This window comes from Tamandua tetradactyla, chromosome 2 (assembly GCF_023851605.1).
Source record: "Tamandua tetradactyla isolate mTamTet1 chromosome 2, mTamTet1.pri, whole genome shotgun sequence".
Taxonomy (NCBI): Eukaryota; Metazoa; Chordata; class Mammalia; order Pilosa; family Myrmecophagidae; genus Tamandua; species Tamandua tetradactyla.
The window spans coordinates 80,797,384-80,811,005 of NC_135328.1; the positions used below are offsets into that span (position 1 = coordinate 80,797,384).

The 13,622-nt window shown below is 36.2% G+C and overlaps 1 protein-coding gene and 1 non-coding gene across 20 annotated transcripts in view; one reads left to right on the forward strand and one right to left on the reverse strand.

Moving 5' to 3' along the window:
• The window catches only part of BNC2 (basonuclin zinc finger protein 2), a 406,556-nt gene that overhangs the window by 327,036 nt on the left and 65,898 nt on the right, over window positions 1–13,622 (forward strand). The window lies entirely within an intron of this gene.
• Window positions 9,487–9,557, reverse strand: TRNAG-ACC (transfer RNA glycine (anticodon ACC)). Its single transcript has one exon. It is a non-coding gene; the product is annotated as a tRNA-Gly (tRNA).

Here is a 13,622-nt window from a genome sequence, read left to right on the forward strand (position 1 = left end):
GTCCTTATGCGATTTTTCAAATTACTTTGGATTATAGGATTGAAAAAGAAAAATACTTAGTTAACTGAGCTTGGTTTGTTTGCTTATATGTTCATTAAGAGTGCTTATACTAGAAAAAAAACTGACTTTTGGGTATAAATAAAGATTCTTTGTTTCCCCATCTCCCCTCTATCCTGGAATATTCTAGGGTACCTAGGGATGTAATGTGGACTTTGATTAATAGGTAATGTTTATTTCTGTTTATATAAGATCTCAGGAGTTATGTTCAGATCTACATAATGATCATCTATTGTAGAAGGCAGGGTAGTGCTTTAGCTGTTCCTCGTTATTGGGGCATCTAAGCATTTAGCTTGCAAAAATGCACCTCACAGTACCTACACCCAACATAGCATCGCAAGGACATCGCTTGCACTCTTGGAAGGAATTTTTTTCTTAAAATAAGAGCAACACAAAGAAAATGTATGTTAATGTGGCTGAATATTCATTAGAACCCTGTGGCCTGGGGCTGGAGCACAGCGAGGCTGTGTTTACCAGGCCACCCGAAAGGCAAGAGGGCATAAGACACTTATAAACAGTGGTGCAGCACAAGCAGTGTTGTCTTTGAAAAGTTTTCATTTTCCCTTGAATCAGCTACAGTCTCTCACTTAAGGTCACTGCAGTTTGCAATCTTTGGCAGAAGACTTCTTCCTTTTTTGGTAGTGGCCGTCTGACTTTTTTTTTCCCCCTTTTTGGAAGTGTTTTCCTCCCAAACTGCCATTATCTTCCAAACCTGTTTCATGTTATCATTGTCAGATGCCTCTTCTCTGAGTTTCTTAGAACAAAATGTGATGATATGTATATATGTGTGTGTGTGTGTGTATGAAAAATTTTTAAGCATGGAATTGAAAGTCATATGGTTATGATTTGAGAATGTCAAGCTTGATTTTTTTTTTTCAGAGTTAAAAAAAAAAATTCGTACCTTTTCTCTGGGCAGTGAACTCGCTGCAGAGACATCAAAGAGAATGTGTACTGGATCAAGGTGATTTTTTTTCGACTACATCATTGCCAGCTGTGGTGTTTATGATTAGAGGCAGGCGTTCCAGACACCTCCGAGTCCTCACTAAGCGTCAGATCTTTAACGGGATCCATCCCAACTGAGTGACACTAAACAGACAGCCAGAGGGGAGGTGGTGGGATAGAACCGGGAAGGGAGGTGGGAGTGAGGGAGGCTTTGGTGCCTGGTGCACTTGCCAGCCAAGCTTTATAACAAACTCTGCTAATGCCAGGCTACAGGCTGCCCAGAGGCCCCGTAGCATGTCTTTCAGCATAGCTTTCATTAGCTGAGGGGATGACTAGAGCCCAGCAAACAGTCATTGATCCTCTCTCACCGGGTGCAGGGATGTGCGGTGCGAGGGTCATAGCCCAGTCGGCTTTGAAGCAGCTCCATTTCACACCGCTGACAGCCACACACTGCTGGCTTCCAGGAGCTGACACAATTGAAATTCCTTCTCGATCTCAATGCTCTGTTCCCCGCAGTTAACTACATCGAATTCCCTCTGGATGTTTCCTCCACTTGTAATATTAACACTTGTTTACTGGCACTGTTGACATAAGAATTCTGCAAATAGCCGACAGGACTGATGGCGGTGTATGAAAACAAGTTCTTTTTTTCCACCACATGTCCCTTTTCGATTAGTGTAACTGCTGGGCAGTTTTGCTAGTTTCAAAAACCGGATTATGACACAGGAGTCAGTGCAGTGGGTTTGAAGGTGAATATTTGGGAACTTTAAATCTGAAGATGATAGGGTTTATTCACTTACTGCCATAGCAAAGAAATAAGTAGTTTGCTTAATAAGTAGTTAGGTTATTTCTCTTTTGGTAAAAGGGTGCTTTCTTTTTTTAATTTTCAAAACCGTCAAGTGATGGATCACTTGCTAACAGTTTTTTTTTGTGATTGTAGAGATTAAGATCTAGAAGATATATGCTATTACGATTAAAAAAAAAACCTCTTGCTATTGGTGGGAGTATAGTGAGATTTGTATGTCAAGTCAAAACTTCTAAAAGATAAGTAGAGAGGAAAGAAAGTTCATGAAGTTGATTTCAAGGAGGAAGATAACAGACTGCTAGCACAGAGCTGCTTTTAAGAATGGCTCCTTGATGACCAGTGGGTTTTTTGTTTTGTTTTATTTTTAAGGATTCTCTAAACAATTAAATGTCAGCACTGATTGAAAACCAGATGATGAAAGTATCAATTATGACTTTTGATCATCATTTTGCTCTTCTTGTTCTATATACTCATGTCATCTTTCCTTTTGTTATCATCTTCCTGACTGACTTTGAGCTGCTCAGTTCAGCCCCATCAGTGTTTCACAGTTATCTTCCTTGGGTGGTTGAAGGCACAGTGGTTATACAGAGTAACATGGCAATTAGTCTGAAATCTAGTAATTCTCAGGCTTTGTGTTCTGAGGTCAGTGGAGGTACCACATCACTTGAAAACCAGATAGCTCTTTTTTTCTTTTTTTTTTTTTTTTTTTAGATTTTTTAAAACATTTTTTCAAACTTACAGGACTGTTACTAAAACAATACAAACCCCATACAGAGAACTACAACATACCCCTACTCCCTCCAGATAACCACATATACCAATTTTAACATTTTGCCACATTTGCTTTATCATTCTATCTGTACCTGTCTGTCTGTCTGCTATCTAGTAATCCAATTTCTGAAAATTTAGTGTAGGTTTTATGCATCATGCTCCTTGAATACTTACTACTGCATTTCCTAAGAACAAAGATACTCACTATTTAACCTTAAGTGCAGTTTTAAAGTTCAAGAAATTTAACAATGATAATAAGGCTTACCATCTATAATTCAGTTTTTTCCATATGCCTCAATAATGGCCCTTTGAGCTTTCTCACCTCCTGTGTTAGATCCCATCCAGGATCATGTATTGCATTTCATCATCATTGTCTCTTTAGCTGCTCTTTTTTTTAATTGTGAGACCATACATGTGTTAGTTTTCTAAAGCTGCCAGAATGCAGTACACCAGAAATAGAGCAGCTTTTTAAAAGGGAATTTATTAAGTTGCAAGTTTACAGTTCTAAGACCATCAAAATGTCCAAACTAAGGCATCCAGAGAAAGATACCTTGACTGAAGAAAGGACTGATTGTACACCACATATGCACTGTATATGTGTGAAGATTTGTCAATTAAAATATTTAAAATAATAATAATAAATTTTAAAAAAGAAAAGAAAGGGCTGATGACGTTCAGGGTTTCTCTGTCAGCTGGGAAGGCACATAGTGAGAAAAACAGATAGCTCTTAAGTGATCAGATGGTGCTGCCTTGCTAGCTGGTGGTGCTTTGCTGAAGATTTGGGCCAGGATATGTACTTGGAACTCTCTCTTTAGTAGGGCTTCAGTGTGTAAGGTGACCACTGGATAGTCTACTTTCTTATGGAAGAAAGTAGCAGGAGATGCATATAAGGAATTCTTGTTCACCTCTTGAAAAGTTACTAGTTTTGTACCTTCACTGATGCTATCCTTTTATCTCATATAGCATAAGCACCCATGATAGATGGAAGAATAGTCTGACCTTAATTTTGAACCCCATCAGTTGATAATCTTTACAAAATTTTCCCTAAGAAACTCTTAGATTATGGTTCATAGTTTTTTCACATGTAGCACCAATCACTAGCAATCATCACTTCTGTTTCCTTTTCTGAGTACCCTATTGCCCTTTCCAACTGCCTATTCTTGTTCAATTCTGAATAACACTAAGCATCTTTTTTCAAGTCTAAAGTGCATTCCTTTTTCTTTTTTTAAACTTTTTTTATCGTGAAATATATGTACAAAAAAGCAATACATTCGAAGTACATTATAACAATTAACACTAAGCGTCTTTCAAAGAAGATTCTAGTTTTCTTCCTGGTCCTACTCTACTCTATTTCATTGCACTACAGAAATTTCTTGATTTGGAAACTTTGCTCTAGTCTTAGGATCCCATTTTCATAAGACTTCTCTCCTCTAATAAAGTTCTAAAATTGTAAAGTGAAAAGCATTAATGATCAAATATTCTGTACCATTTATTTGCATAAAATATTATTTCATCAATCAGTTTATTTTTTTTAAAGTGTGTCTTACATGAAGAAAGTTAATTATGCTTTATACCAGCACTAAACTTCCCCAGGGAAATATACTCACTAATTGGTGTTAGGGATGATATTTTTCTTTGATTAAAAAAAAATAATGTTATGTTTTCATATAAAACTATTCTTAATCATTTTTATAGACACCTTTAAAACATCAAAGTTTTAGAGTATACTTAAAGTATATGGTTGTCCATAAACTAACATTGCAAGTAAATGTATATAGTAAAACAACAAAGTAATTTTATTTGATGTGTCTTTCTCATTATGCAACAAGTTGGTTCAGTCATTTGTTTGTTTAATTATACCGTTGTCGAGATTCTATTTTTATTGTTTCTTCACTGCTATGTGTCAGCATTATCCCATTTTACAGCTTAAGCAACTGAGGCAGAGAAAGGATATCATTAGTTTGTGAGTCGTTGGCTTGAGGATTATTATTATTCATAATGGTTTATTATTAGTACAACAAGTTTTAAAATTGCTTAGAATTTTACTTTCCATATGCTGAAGTAGCATATTTGAGAGACTGAAGTTTGCATCGCAGTTTGATCAAGCATCCTTTTAAGTATTCCATTTTCCCACTACTTCAAGGACAAAGGAAATGTCTAAATATTGAAGAGAACCATATTTGTGCAATGCTCTTTAAAACGTGAGAGGTATATTGTTTTTGTGTGTTTGTCTAAGTAGGTGGGATCAATAGATTAATCAAAATAAAAGTAGGAAAAGAAATAAAAGTAGGCACTACATTAATTTTTGTTTCTATTATGACTATTTGCATTAGTATCATAAGTATCACTGCAATACTATGATTTTTATTGAAAGCACAGTTGATTGAATTGAAAGTGCTCAAGTGGGTTATTGCCTGGCATAGATACACAAGCTCCCCAGATGTTTTAATGTGGTTACCATGTGCATGTTTGAGTAAAATAGTATTATTTGTGTAATACAGGAAGAAATACTTTCATTTATTTTAGCAGCATCAGGACTGGGTTTTTTTTGTTTTTGTTTTTTTTTTTTTGCTGCAGAAGATAGGTTAGGAGCTAACTTAGTGATCCCAATTAACCTTTCTGAGAAAGCTTTTATCTCCTAGTTTTGTCCTTCCTTCTTTCTGCTCTTGGTGGAACAAATGAACATTTCCTGACAGCCTCAGGTATAGGTCTGAAAAGGTCTTTTAATAAGACCTTCACACTTCGTGTCATCTGGAAAGAAATATGGTACTTTGCCCATGTAAAACCCACAACCACTGCCTGTATTAAAGACACAGTGAAGCAAATTTACTGAGTGAAATTCAGTTCCCTCAGTTTAGCACCAGCTACCATCATTGACAATGAATAACATGAAGATTTTATTCATCAGCCTTTGATAGAACTTGTTAAAATTTGTACTTCGGTTAGTTTCCTCTGGTGTTTCATCTCCACCTTCCCCACCTATAATATGACATAGTTTGTGGATGAGAAAATGTTTATATTCTGTGAAGATTTAACACTTGTTGATTTGTGACCAAGGAAAAGAAATTAGCCAAGATTTAGACCTTGTATTTGAAGAGATAGTACAAATACATGCAATATTTAGCTTTGTCAGAAATCGGTGAATTTCCCTAACTTAGTGGCATGATGTATTGAATTTAAAAGTAAACAAAAAAAGAGAGAACAGGTCAAATACGTCTGGGAAAAACTGTTCCAACAATGAATAGCTGTGCTTCCTGCTTTTTTAATTTCTAATTTCATCACAAAGTTGTGCTAAGTGGATCTCCTTGCTTTCCTTTCCTAAGTAGTAGGAACTTTTCCTTTTAATAGCTGGTGTGCCCCTCTAGGAAAATCACCAGCTAGGCACAATGGAAGCAAATGCTTAGCAGCAGATTCTCTATCCAATGAGGAAATTGGACAGTCTCTCTTTGTAAAGATGATTGATGGCCTGTGGAAAACAATGGGCACCTAAGCCAGCTTCTCTAAAACAGCTCAAGGGAGTGTGTGGCTAGCCCTTCCTTGGTTAGCAGAGGTCTCCCTGACCTTGGCAGTGTGATGTGACTCATAGCCTTGCAGGAATGAATTGTTCCTGAACAGTTCCTCCAACTTCTGAAACATAAACAGGTCTTTTTTGTCATTTGTTAGACATCAGGGGAAAAGCATGGCCTAGGCCACTTAAGACCTGAAAACAGATTTGAATATTCAAAACTACTCTGTACTAAACTCACTTTGATTTCAGATTCCAAAATCTGGGCTGTAAGAAAAGCACCAGCTCAGCATCACAGGATAAAAACTTAGCCAAGTCCCCTCAATAAGATTAAGTACCAATTATTCTCTTCAGAAACCACGAAAGCAAGAAGACAGTGGGATGACATATTTAAAGTGCTGAAAGCAAAAACTTCCCAATCAAGAATTTTATCTCCAACAAAACTGTCTTTCAAAATGAGGGAGAGATTAAGACATACACAAATAAAACAAAAGCTGAGGGAGTTTGTCAACACCAGATCAGCCCTCTTAGGGATACTAAAGAGAATTCTACAGGTTAAAAGGGAAGGACATAGATGATAGAATGAAGATTCATAAAGAAATAAAGGGTAATGACAGGAGTAAATATAAATGCCAGCACTATTTTATTGTTGATTTACACCTCCACATTTTAGTTCCTACAGGATCTAAAGGTAAACGCATAAAATGTAAAGATAAATCAGTGGTTTGGGACTCATAATGCAGAAACGAATAATTTGGGACAAAAATTACATAAAAATTTGGAGATGGAGGGGAATAGGAACTTAGTTTGTATATACTATTGAAGTTAAGTTGGTATCAAAGCAACAAGATTATTTACAGATTTATAATGTTTAATTTAATCCCCATAGTAACGATGAAGAAACTGTGCAAACTCACAGTGACAGAAAGAAGAGTACAAATTGCCAGGGGCAGGGAGAACGGGCAGTTAATGCATGATGGGTGTAGGGTTCCTATCTGGACAAGTTTTAGTAATAGTGGTGGTGAGGGGACTACAGTATTGTGAATGTGTTTAATCCTATTGAATGATTTGCTTGGGAGTGGTCAAAATGGTGATGTTTATGTTACATATATGTTCCCATAGTTTAAAAAAAAGGCAACTGAAAAGACAATAACAAATGTAATACATGATACATAATGATCCTGAATATGATCTAGCAAGGGAGGAGAAAAGGCTGAAGAAGACTATTGGTTTGGAGTTATATATCCCTTAAATTTTCTTAATCCACTCCCATGGGCATGAACCTGGTGCAAATAGCACCTTTTGATGAGGTTACTTCAGTTAGGGTGTAGCCCAATTGAGTCAGGATGGATTGCAGTCCTATTACTGGAGGTATTAAGGAAGGGGCCCAGAGAGAAAGCCATAGGAAGAGCAAAAATCTGGAAGTCTGTGGAAACTGGAAGACAAAGGAGGAAAAGATGCCGCTATGTGCATTGCCATGTGACAGAAACGCTAAACATTCAAGGATCGCATCAGCCAGCCACAGGATGCCACCATCTTCGGGGACAAAGCATTATCTTGCTGATACCCCGATTTTGAATTTCTCCTAACCTCAAAACCTTAAGTCCATAATTTGCTGTTGTTTAATCCAGCACACTCAATGGAATTATTTTAGCAGCCAGGGAACTAAAAAAAGGGACATTATTGGGACGTATGAAAAAATTGGACTAAGGGCTTTAAATCAATGATAAATTTATTGAACTTGATAACTGTACTTAAGTTGGTTACATGACTGAATGAATGTGTTTGTTCTTAGGAAATGTGCATAGCAGTGTTAAGTATTCAAGGAGCGTGAAATATATAACCTATACGCAAGGGTTCAGAAAATGGATAGATGGATGGATCGACAGAGTGATGTGACAGAATATTAAGATTGATGAATCTAGTTTTCTGGGGTAGGGGTATGTTGGAGTTCTCTGTATGGGGTGGCTAATATTTTATAACTAAGTTTGAAAATATTTTAAAATAAAAAATAATTAAAAAATCAGAAGAACAAAAAAGACTTGTAAAGAGAGAGTCAAAAGGAATTGCATTGTTTGTATTGAGTATTAGTGGTGAGAGATATAAGAAATATGTCTCTTTTTTGCTTTGTATTTTGAATTTCAAGATGTTGGTGATTTAGGCTACAGTTTGCTCAAGTATATGGCAGGAGTCCTGCATACTGAAATCTACTTAAGAGTTGACTGATTGGTTGAAAAATGTCCATGAAGATCAAGTTCAACATATCTTTCACCAAAAGACAACACTTGTTCAGCAGAACTAGAAACAATCTCCTTTTGACTTTATTGCTGAATTTTAAAATCTGTTTATATGCTAAATTTTAGAGAAAGGAGTAGTGCAGACCTTTGTTATGTAGCATTTACGCATTATATTGTCATTGTCAGTCTCATGATTTAGTTCTCTCATTAAACTTTAAATTCCTCAAGGGTGGAGAAGCTATTTCTTCCTTATTTTGATATCTTTTACATATCAGTAAAATGCCTGATATGTAATCAATACTCAGTGATTAAAGGCATTTATAGAATTTGCATTCTCATCTGTAGTGGAGTGTTATAATTATGAAGCATGTCATATCATTATTGTATAAGTTTAACTTATCTTTGGAAAGCTCTCATTAGGCTACCCTCTGAACAAATAGAATATCCTCAATTGTCTTTGGGGTTACACTAATACTACATTTAATTAAAATCCATTTATTAACTCAATAAGTGTTCATTATGGGCCTATGATTAATAAGTTGTTGAGTAGGAAACATGCAAGAAGGAAACAAACACCCTGCGCTCGGGAAGCTTATAGACTAGAAGGAGAGATGAGATCTCCATAAGTAATTGCAATGCTGGGTAGAAAATATTACGTACAATATGGGATGTCAAGATGTAAAGTGCTATGGAGGTGCTTAAAAGGGAAGAAGGTTCCTTCTAGCCCAAAAAGTGATGAGAGCTTTCCAGAGAAGACTACCTTTTTTTTTTTTTTTTTAAATCTGAGCTAACAAGAATAGTTGGGATTTGACTGTACCAACAGATGGTACGGGGCAAGAAATCATGAGACATACATAGGAAACCATTTGTTTGACTTGAGTGTGGGATCACAGATAGTCCCAGGAATGAAGTGAACTCTGTCCAGGCCTTTACTTGATAAATGGTTATTGTCGTCCTGGAGGTCCTTTGAGGTCCTATCCAAAGAGAAGTAGGTGGCCTGCATCTTCTCTCATGTATTTCTGTGACATTTCCAAAAACTTATTATGTATGTAACACGTTTTTCAGAGTCAGTGTGATTGTTTTTTTAACTTAAAATTGTCATCCATATTTTAGTGGAGCAAATTTATAATAGTTTTTGTTTGTTTGTTTTTCTTTTTCTTTTTGGGACGTGCGGGGGCTGGGAATCAAACCCAGGGCTCCTGTGTGGTAGGCAGAAATTCTACCACTGAACTACCCTTGCACCCTCTGTGATTACTAAGACTTTGGAATAAAAGTGAAAAGAGCTACCAAAAAGCCACAATCAAATTGTTTATTTGGGGAAGTGTTTCTGGTTGCAGTACTTGAGAATTTTTGAAAGAGATTGTAAATGTGATTAGTGAAACTTTGTGTACCTGTGACCATCCTACAAATCTGCTAAAATGAGAGGAAAGGCCTCACAGCTTAAGAAAATTGGTTTTTCTGCTGGGGTGGTTAGTGCTATTACCAACGCTCAAATGAAATTCAAATTACCTGTGTGAAGTTCTTGGCTCTGTGATTAAGGAAGAATTTAGCGGAGGAAAGTGTATAAAATTTTTTTTTGCTGGCAGTGTAGCTGTTACTAATATGGGACTTAGAACCTCTCTGATTTTCCTTTTAAACATCCGTTGTGTACTTAGCACACTCTTTTCTTTCATGAACAGATTTAGAGTTTCAAGCTTAACATATTCTCTCTGTATATCCTAGCCTGCACATTCCTCTCCTCTCCCCTACAGGCACGATTTTCTCTAGATCTTGCTTGGCTCTGAATCCCAAGAGTTAAGACAGCCTAGCTTCTATAAATCAGGAGACAGCTTCATTATCAAAGTTATGTGTTTTCACCTTAATAGATAGCCCGTCCTGGTGTTAGTGCCAGGCCCCGCTTTATCAAGTAACCATCAGCACTGCATACTGGAATGTTCTTTGTTTGGATTATTGACTCCTTCTATAAACAAAGATTAGAGTAAAAAATTTCAGCACTGGGGCCCATGCAGTGCTGACTTATTAGAAAATTGCAGTAACATGAGGTAGCATATAATTTGCTAGGCAGGATAGCACTGACTTGATATTTATAATGATACTGAGAGATTTATCCTTCCTATCTCATTTAATCTTCACAGTTGCCCTAAGTTTTTTTTGTTCTTCCCATTTTCTAGTTGAGAAAACCAAGGATCAGAGAGACTGAGTGAATTGCCCCCAATTTACCTAGCTCCTAAATGGTGAAGAGTTAGATTTCAAGCTCAGGCGTTCCACTCTAGACTCTTCTTCTTCTTCTTCTTTCTTAATCTACTACACTTTAAAGATGTTCCAAAGGTGGTACTTCTAAAAATGATGTTATCTGGAATTCGAGCTGCTTGTAACCATTAGATGTTTCTACAGTTTTTCACTGATGTTTGATCAGGATGGCCAAACATTTCTAAGATAGTAAATCTAATTTATTTCTCCTTAATTTTGTATAAAGGTTATAGAGATTACTAAATTTTCACAGACCTTGGCCGAATCTCACTATTTTGAGACTCTGCATCTTTTTTATAGCTTGCAGAGTCTCTTTTGAGACTTTACATTTTATTCTGAATTCAGGAAAACTGCAAGATTTTTATTGACCAAGCCATTTCAGGAATAAATATATCATGGAAGCTTATCAAGCACATCATATAGTATGGAGTAGATGCCATTGTCAAAGAGAGAGACAATTCTTACAGAATATTTGGACTTGATAAATATAATCCAAAATTAAAGCAATTATTTCTAGAACTTCTAAGAAGCTTGAGTCTCACTAAATTGCACAAATTTCTTTGGGAATATAGTTACTGACAATTTATGTTTGTATACAATTTCACATACAATTCAGGTAAATCCTCATTTTCCAGTTGAGGAAACTAGGACTTAGAGAAATGAGTAGTTTTGCCACAGTAATGTCTAATAAGCAATACGTTTTCTTTGTCATCCTAACAGCTGCAGGTCACGTTTTGCTACTTGCATACTTTCCTCATAGATTCTAAAATATGCCTGTAAGTGCTGAGTATGTATACAAGATTAGGGAATCCTCATTTTTTTGACAAGAATAAATAGGCTTTCTGATTCACTACAAGGTTGTTTTTCTTATTGAGCTATACTTCCAGGATGAACCCCCTTGAACTTAATAACTATCACCATAAATATGTTTAATGGGCTTATCGGCATGTTAAAAATTCTATAGTGCTAGCACATGAAGAGGCCCACATAATTGCTAAATAATGGTACTTAAAATATTTATAAAGGTGTTATTGATCTGTAGTTTGTATATCCTAATATGTTTGTGACATTCTGGTGACAAATAAAATGAATAAATAGTGCCCTGTCTATAGATATCAGCAATAGTAAGAAGTTGCTAGGTATAATTAGATAGGCCTTATTTGAGCCAGTGTGCCAAGATTATCATTAATCATATTTTTTATGAGGGGCTTCATGACCCTGGTTTCCTCGTCTCTTCAATTTGCTATATTACTATTTACTGGATACCAAATCCCAAAGAGCCATATTGTTTGATGTTGAAAGTTACACAGTCATCCATTCCTTCTTTATCACTGTCTTTGTACCTGTATATTTATTTCTGATATTTAAGAAAAGTACATTTGAGAAACAAAAATGAACAAAAACTGCTTAGGTTGATCTGTTAGAACATAAATTCATATAAGCACAGGATTGTTGATTCATCTCCTGGGGCACATTCACGCTGTCATGTTGGGAGCTGGGCACTGGGAGAAGGGATATTTTGCTCCCTTTCGTAACCATTTGTAAACATCCAATCCTGATTAGAAATTTTGCTTGCTAATATGGTGTGGGAAACATATATATTATATTTTGATATTTTTCCCTCTTCCTGATTGCTTTTCTCTCCATTTTTCTTTCATATGCTTTCTATAGCAAAGCATGGACAAGTTCAGTTCTTCATATAAACATTTGTCTTGGGGCAAGAGATAATTCATTTAATAGTCATGACAGTTCTCAGCTATTTTTGGAAAGTCTTGTTGATAAGACTTCATTGATTAAATCCCAATCCCATAAATCTAAGGTACATTAGAATATGCAATGTGATAGCTCTTACTTTTATAAAACCACATGAAACTGCCTTATGATATTTATACATTTATTTTGCCCTCTGAGGGATTAACACCATCTCATAATCATAAAGTGAGAACCTGGATATCATTTCCTTCCCTTTCAGCAGAATGAATCTTACTGCTGATAGAAATCTTAAGAAACAGAGCAGCATTGCATTTTTATATAAAGTATGGATTTCCTCTAATTCTAGCTAAGACTTGGTCCAAATTTCCTACTTGAGTCTATGGCCTTTTCAGACCTAGGGAGGAACTTGACTCTAAATCTTAATAGATAGAAATCCAAGTGCCAGAGTGACATTCTTCAAGTGAAAGCATCACACCAAGCAAGGGTAAGAGGTGGAAAAAAACCTCAAAACAGAAATGTGTCAAAAGGAGTGCTCCCAAGGGAAAACATTGGTTCTTTGGGATGTTAATAAAGGTGCTTTACAAAATTTGGAGACCAAATTAGTTTGAGAAAAACTGGGTTAAAAATGTAGTGTTAGCTTTTTTTTTCAGATCTCTGGCATGGTAAGCAAAAACTCTGCCACTGAGCCATCATGGCCTGCCTAGCCCATTTTTTTTAGCTGTAAAATTTTCAGAACCTTTTAACGTAACTGATGCCCACATGCAAACACATATTCCAAAATATGGTAGAGTTAGCATATAAAATTTATACTTTCACCACACACATTTGTCCAGGGACCCCTTTTGCATGGAAGTTGTATTTTATAAAATACATTTTAAGAAATGCAGAGTTAAACAGTGTCCTTCAAACAAGAAATCCATTTTAAATATGCAAGTAAAACATGTCATGATATTCCTGGATTTTACTCACATTTTTATGGTCTTTAGCAATTCAACCATTATACCAAAGCCTGTGGCTTTCTGTGGGTATCTGCCACAATCCACAAGAGTTCTTTCACCCAGATCTGAGCTTCTTGCTTTTCCTTCGAGTGTTGATTACATTCAGCACAGAGAAGAGTTAACAGACCCTCTTCGCCTCTCATCTTGCTCTTAGTGGGCTCAACTTCCCCATCAAACCAAGTGTGGGAGAGGATTTACCAGGCTCCCTTTCATCTTTATTAGAGTTCGTGTGTAACTCAGGACCTCATTAGACCATTCACCCTTTATGAATCTAAGATTTTATTCACCTTCTATATACCATCTGTACACCCAGCTATCTACCATCCATCCATCCATCTGAATGG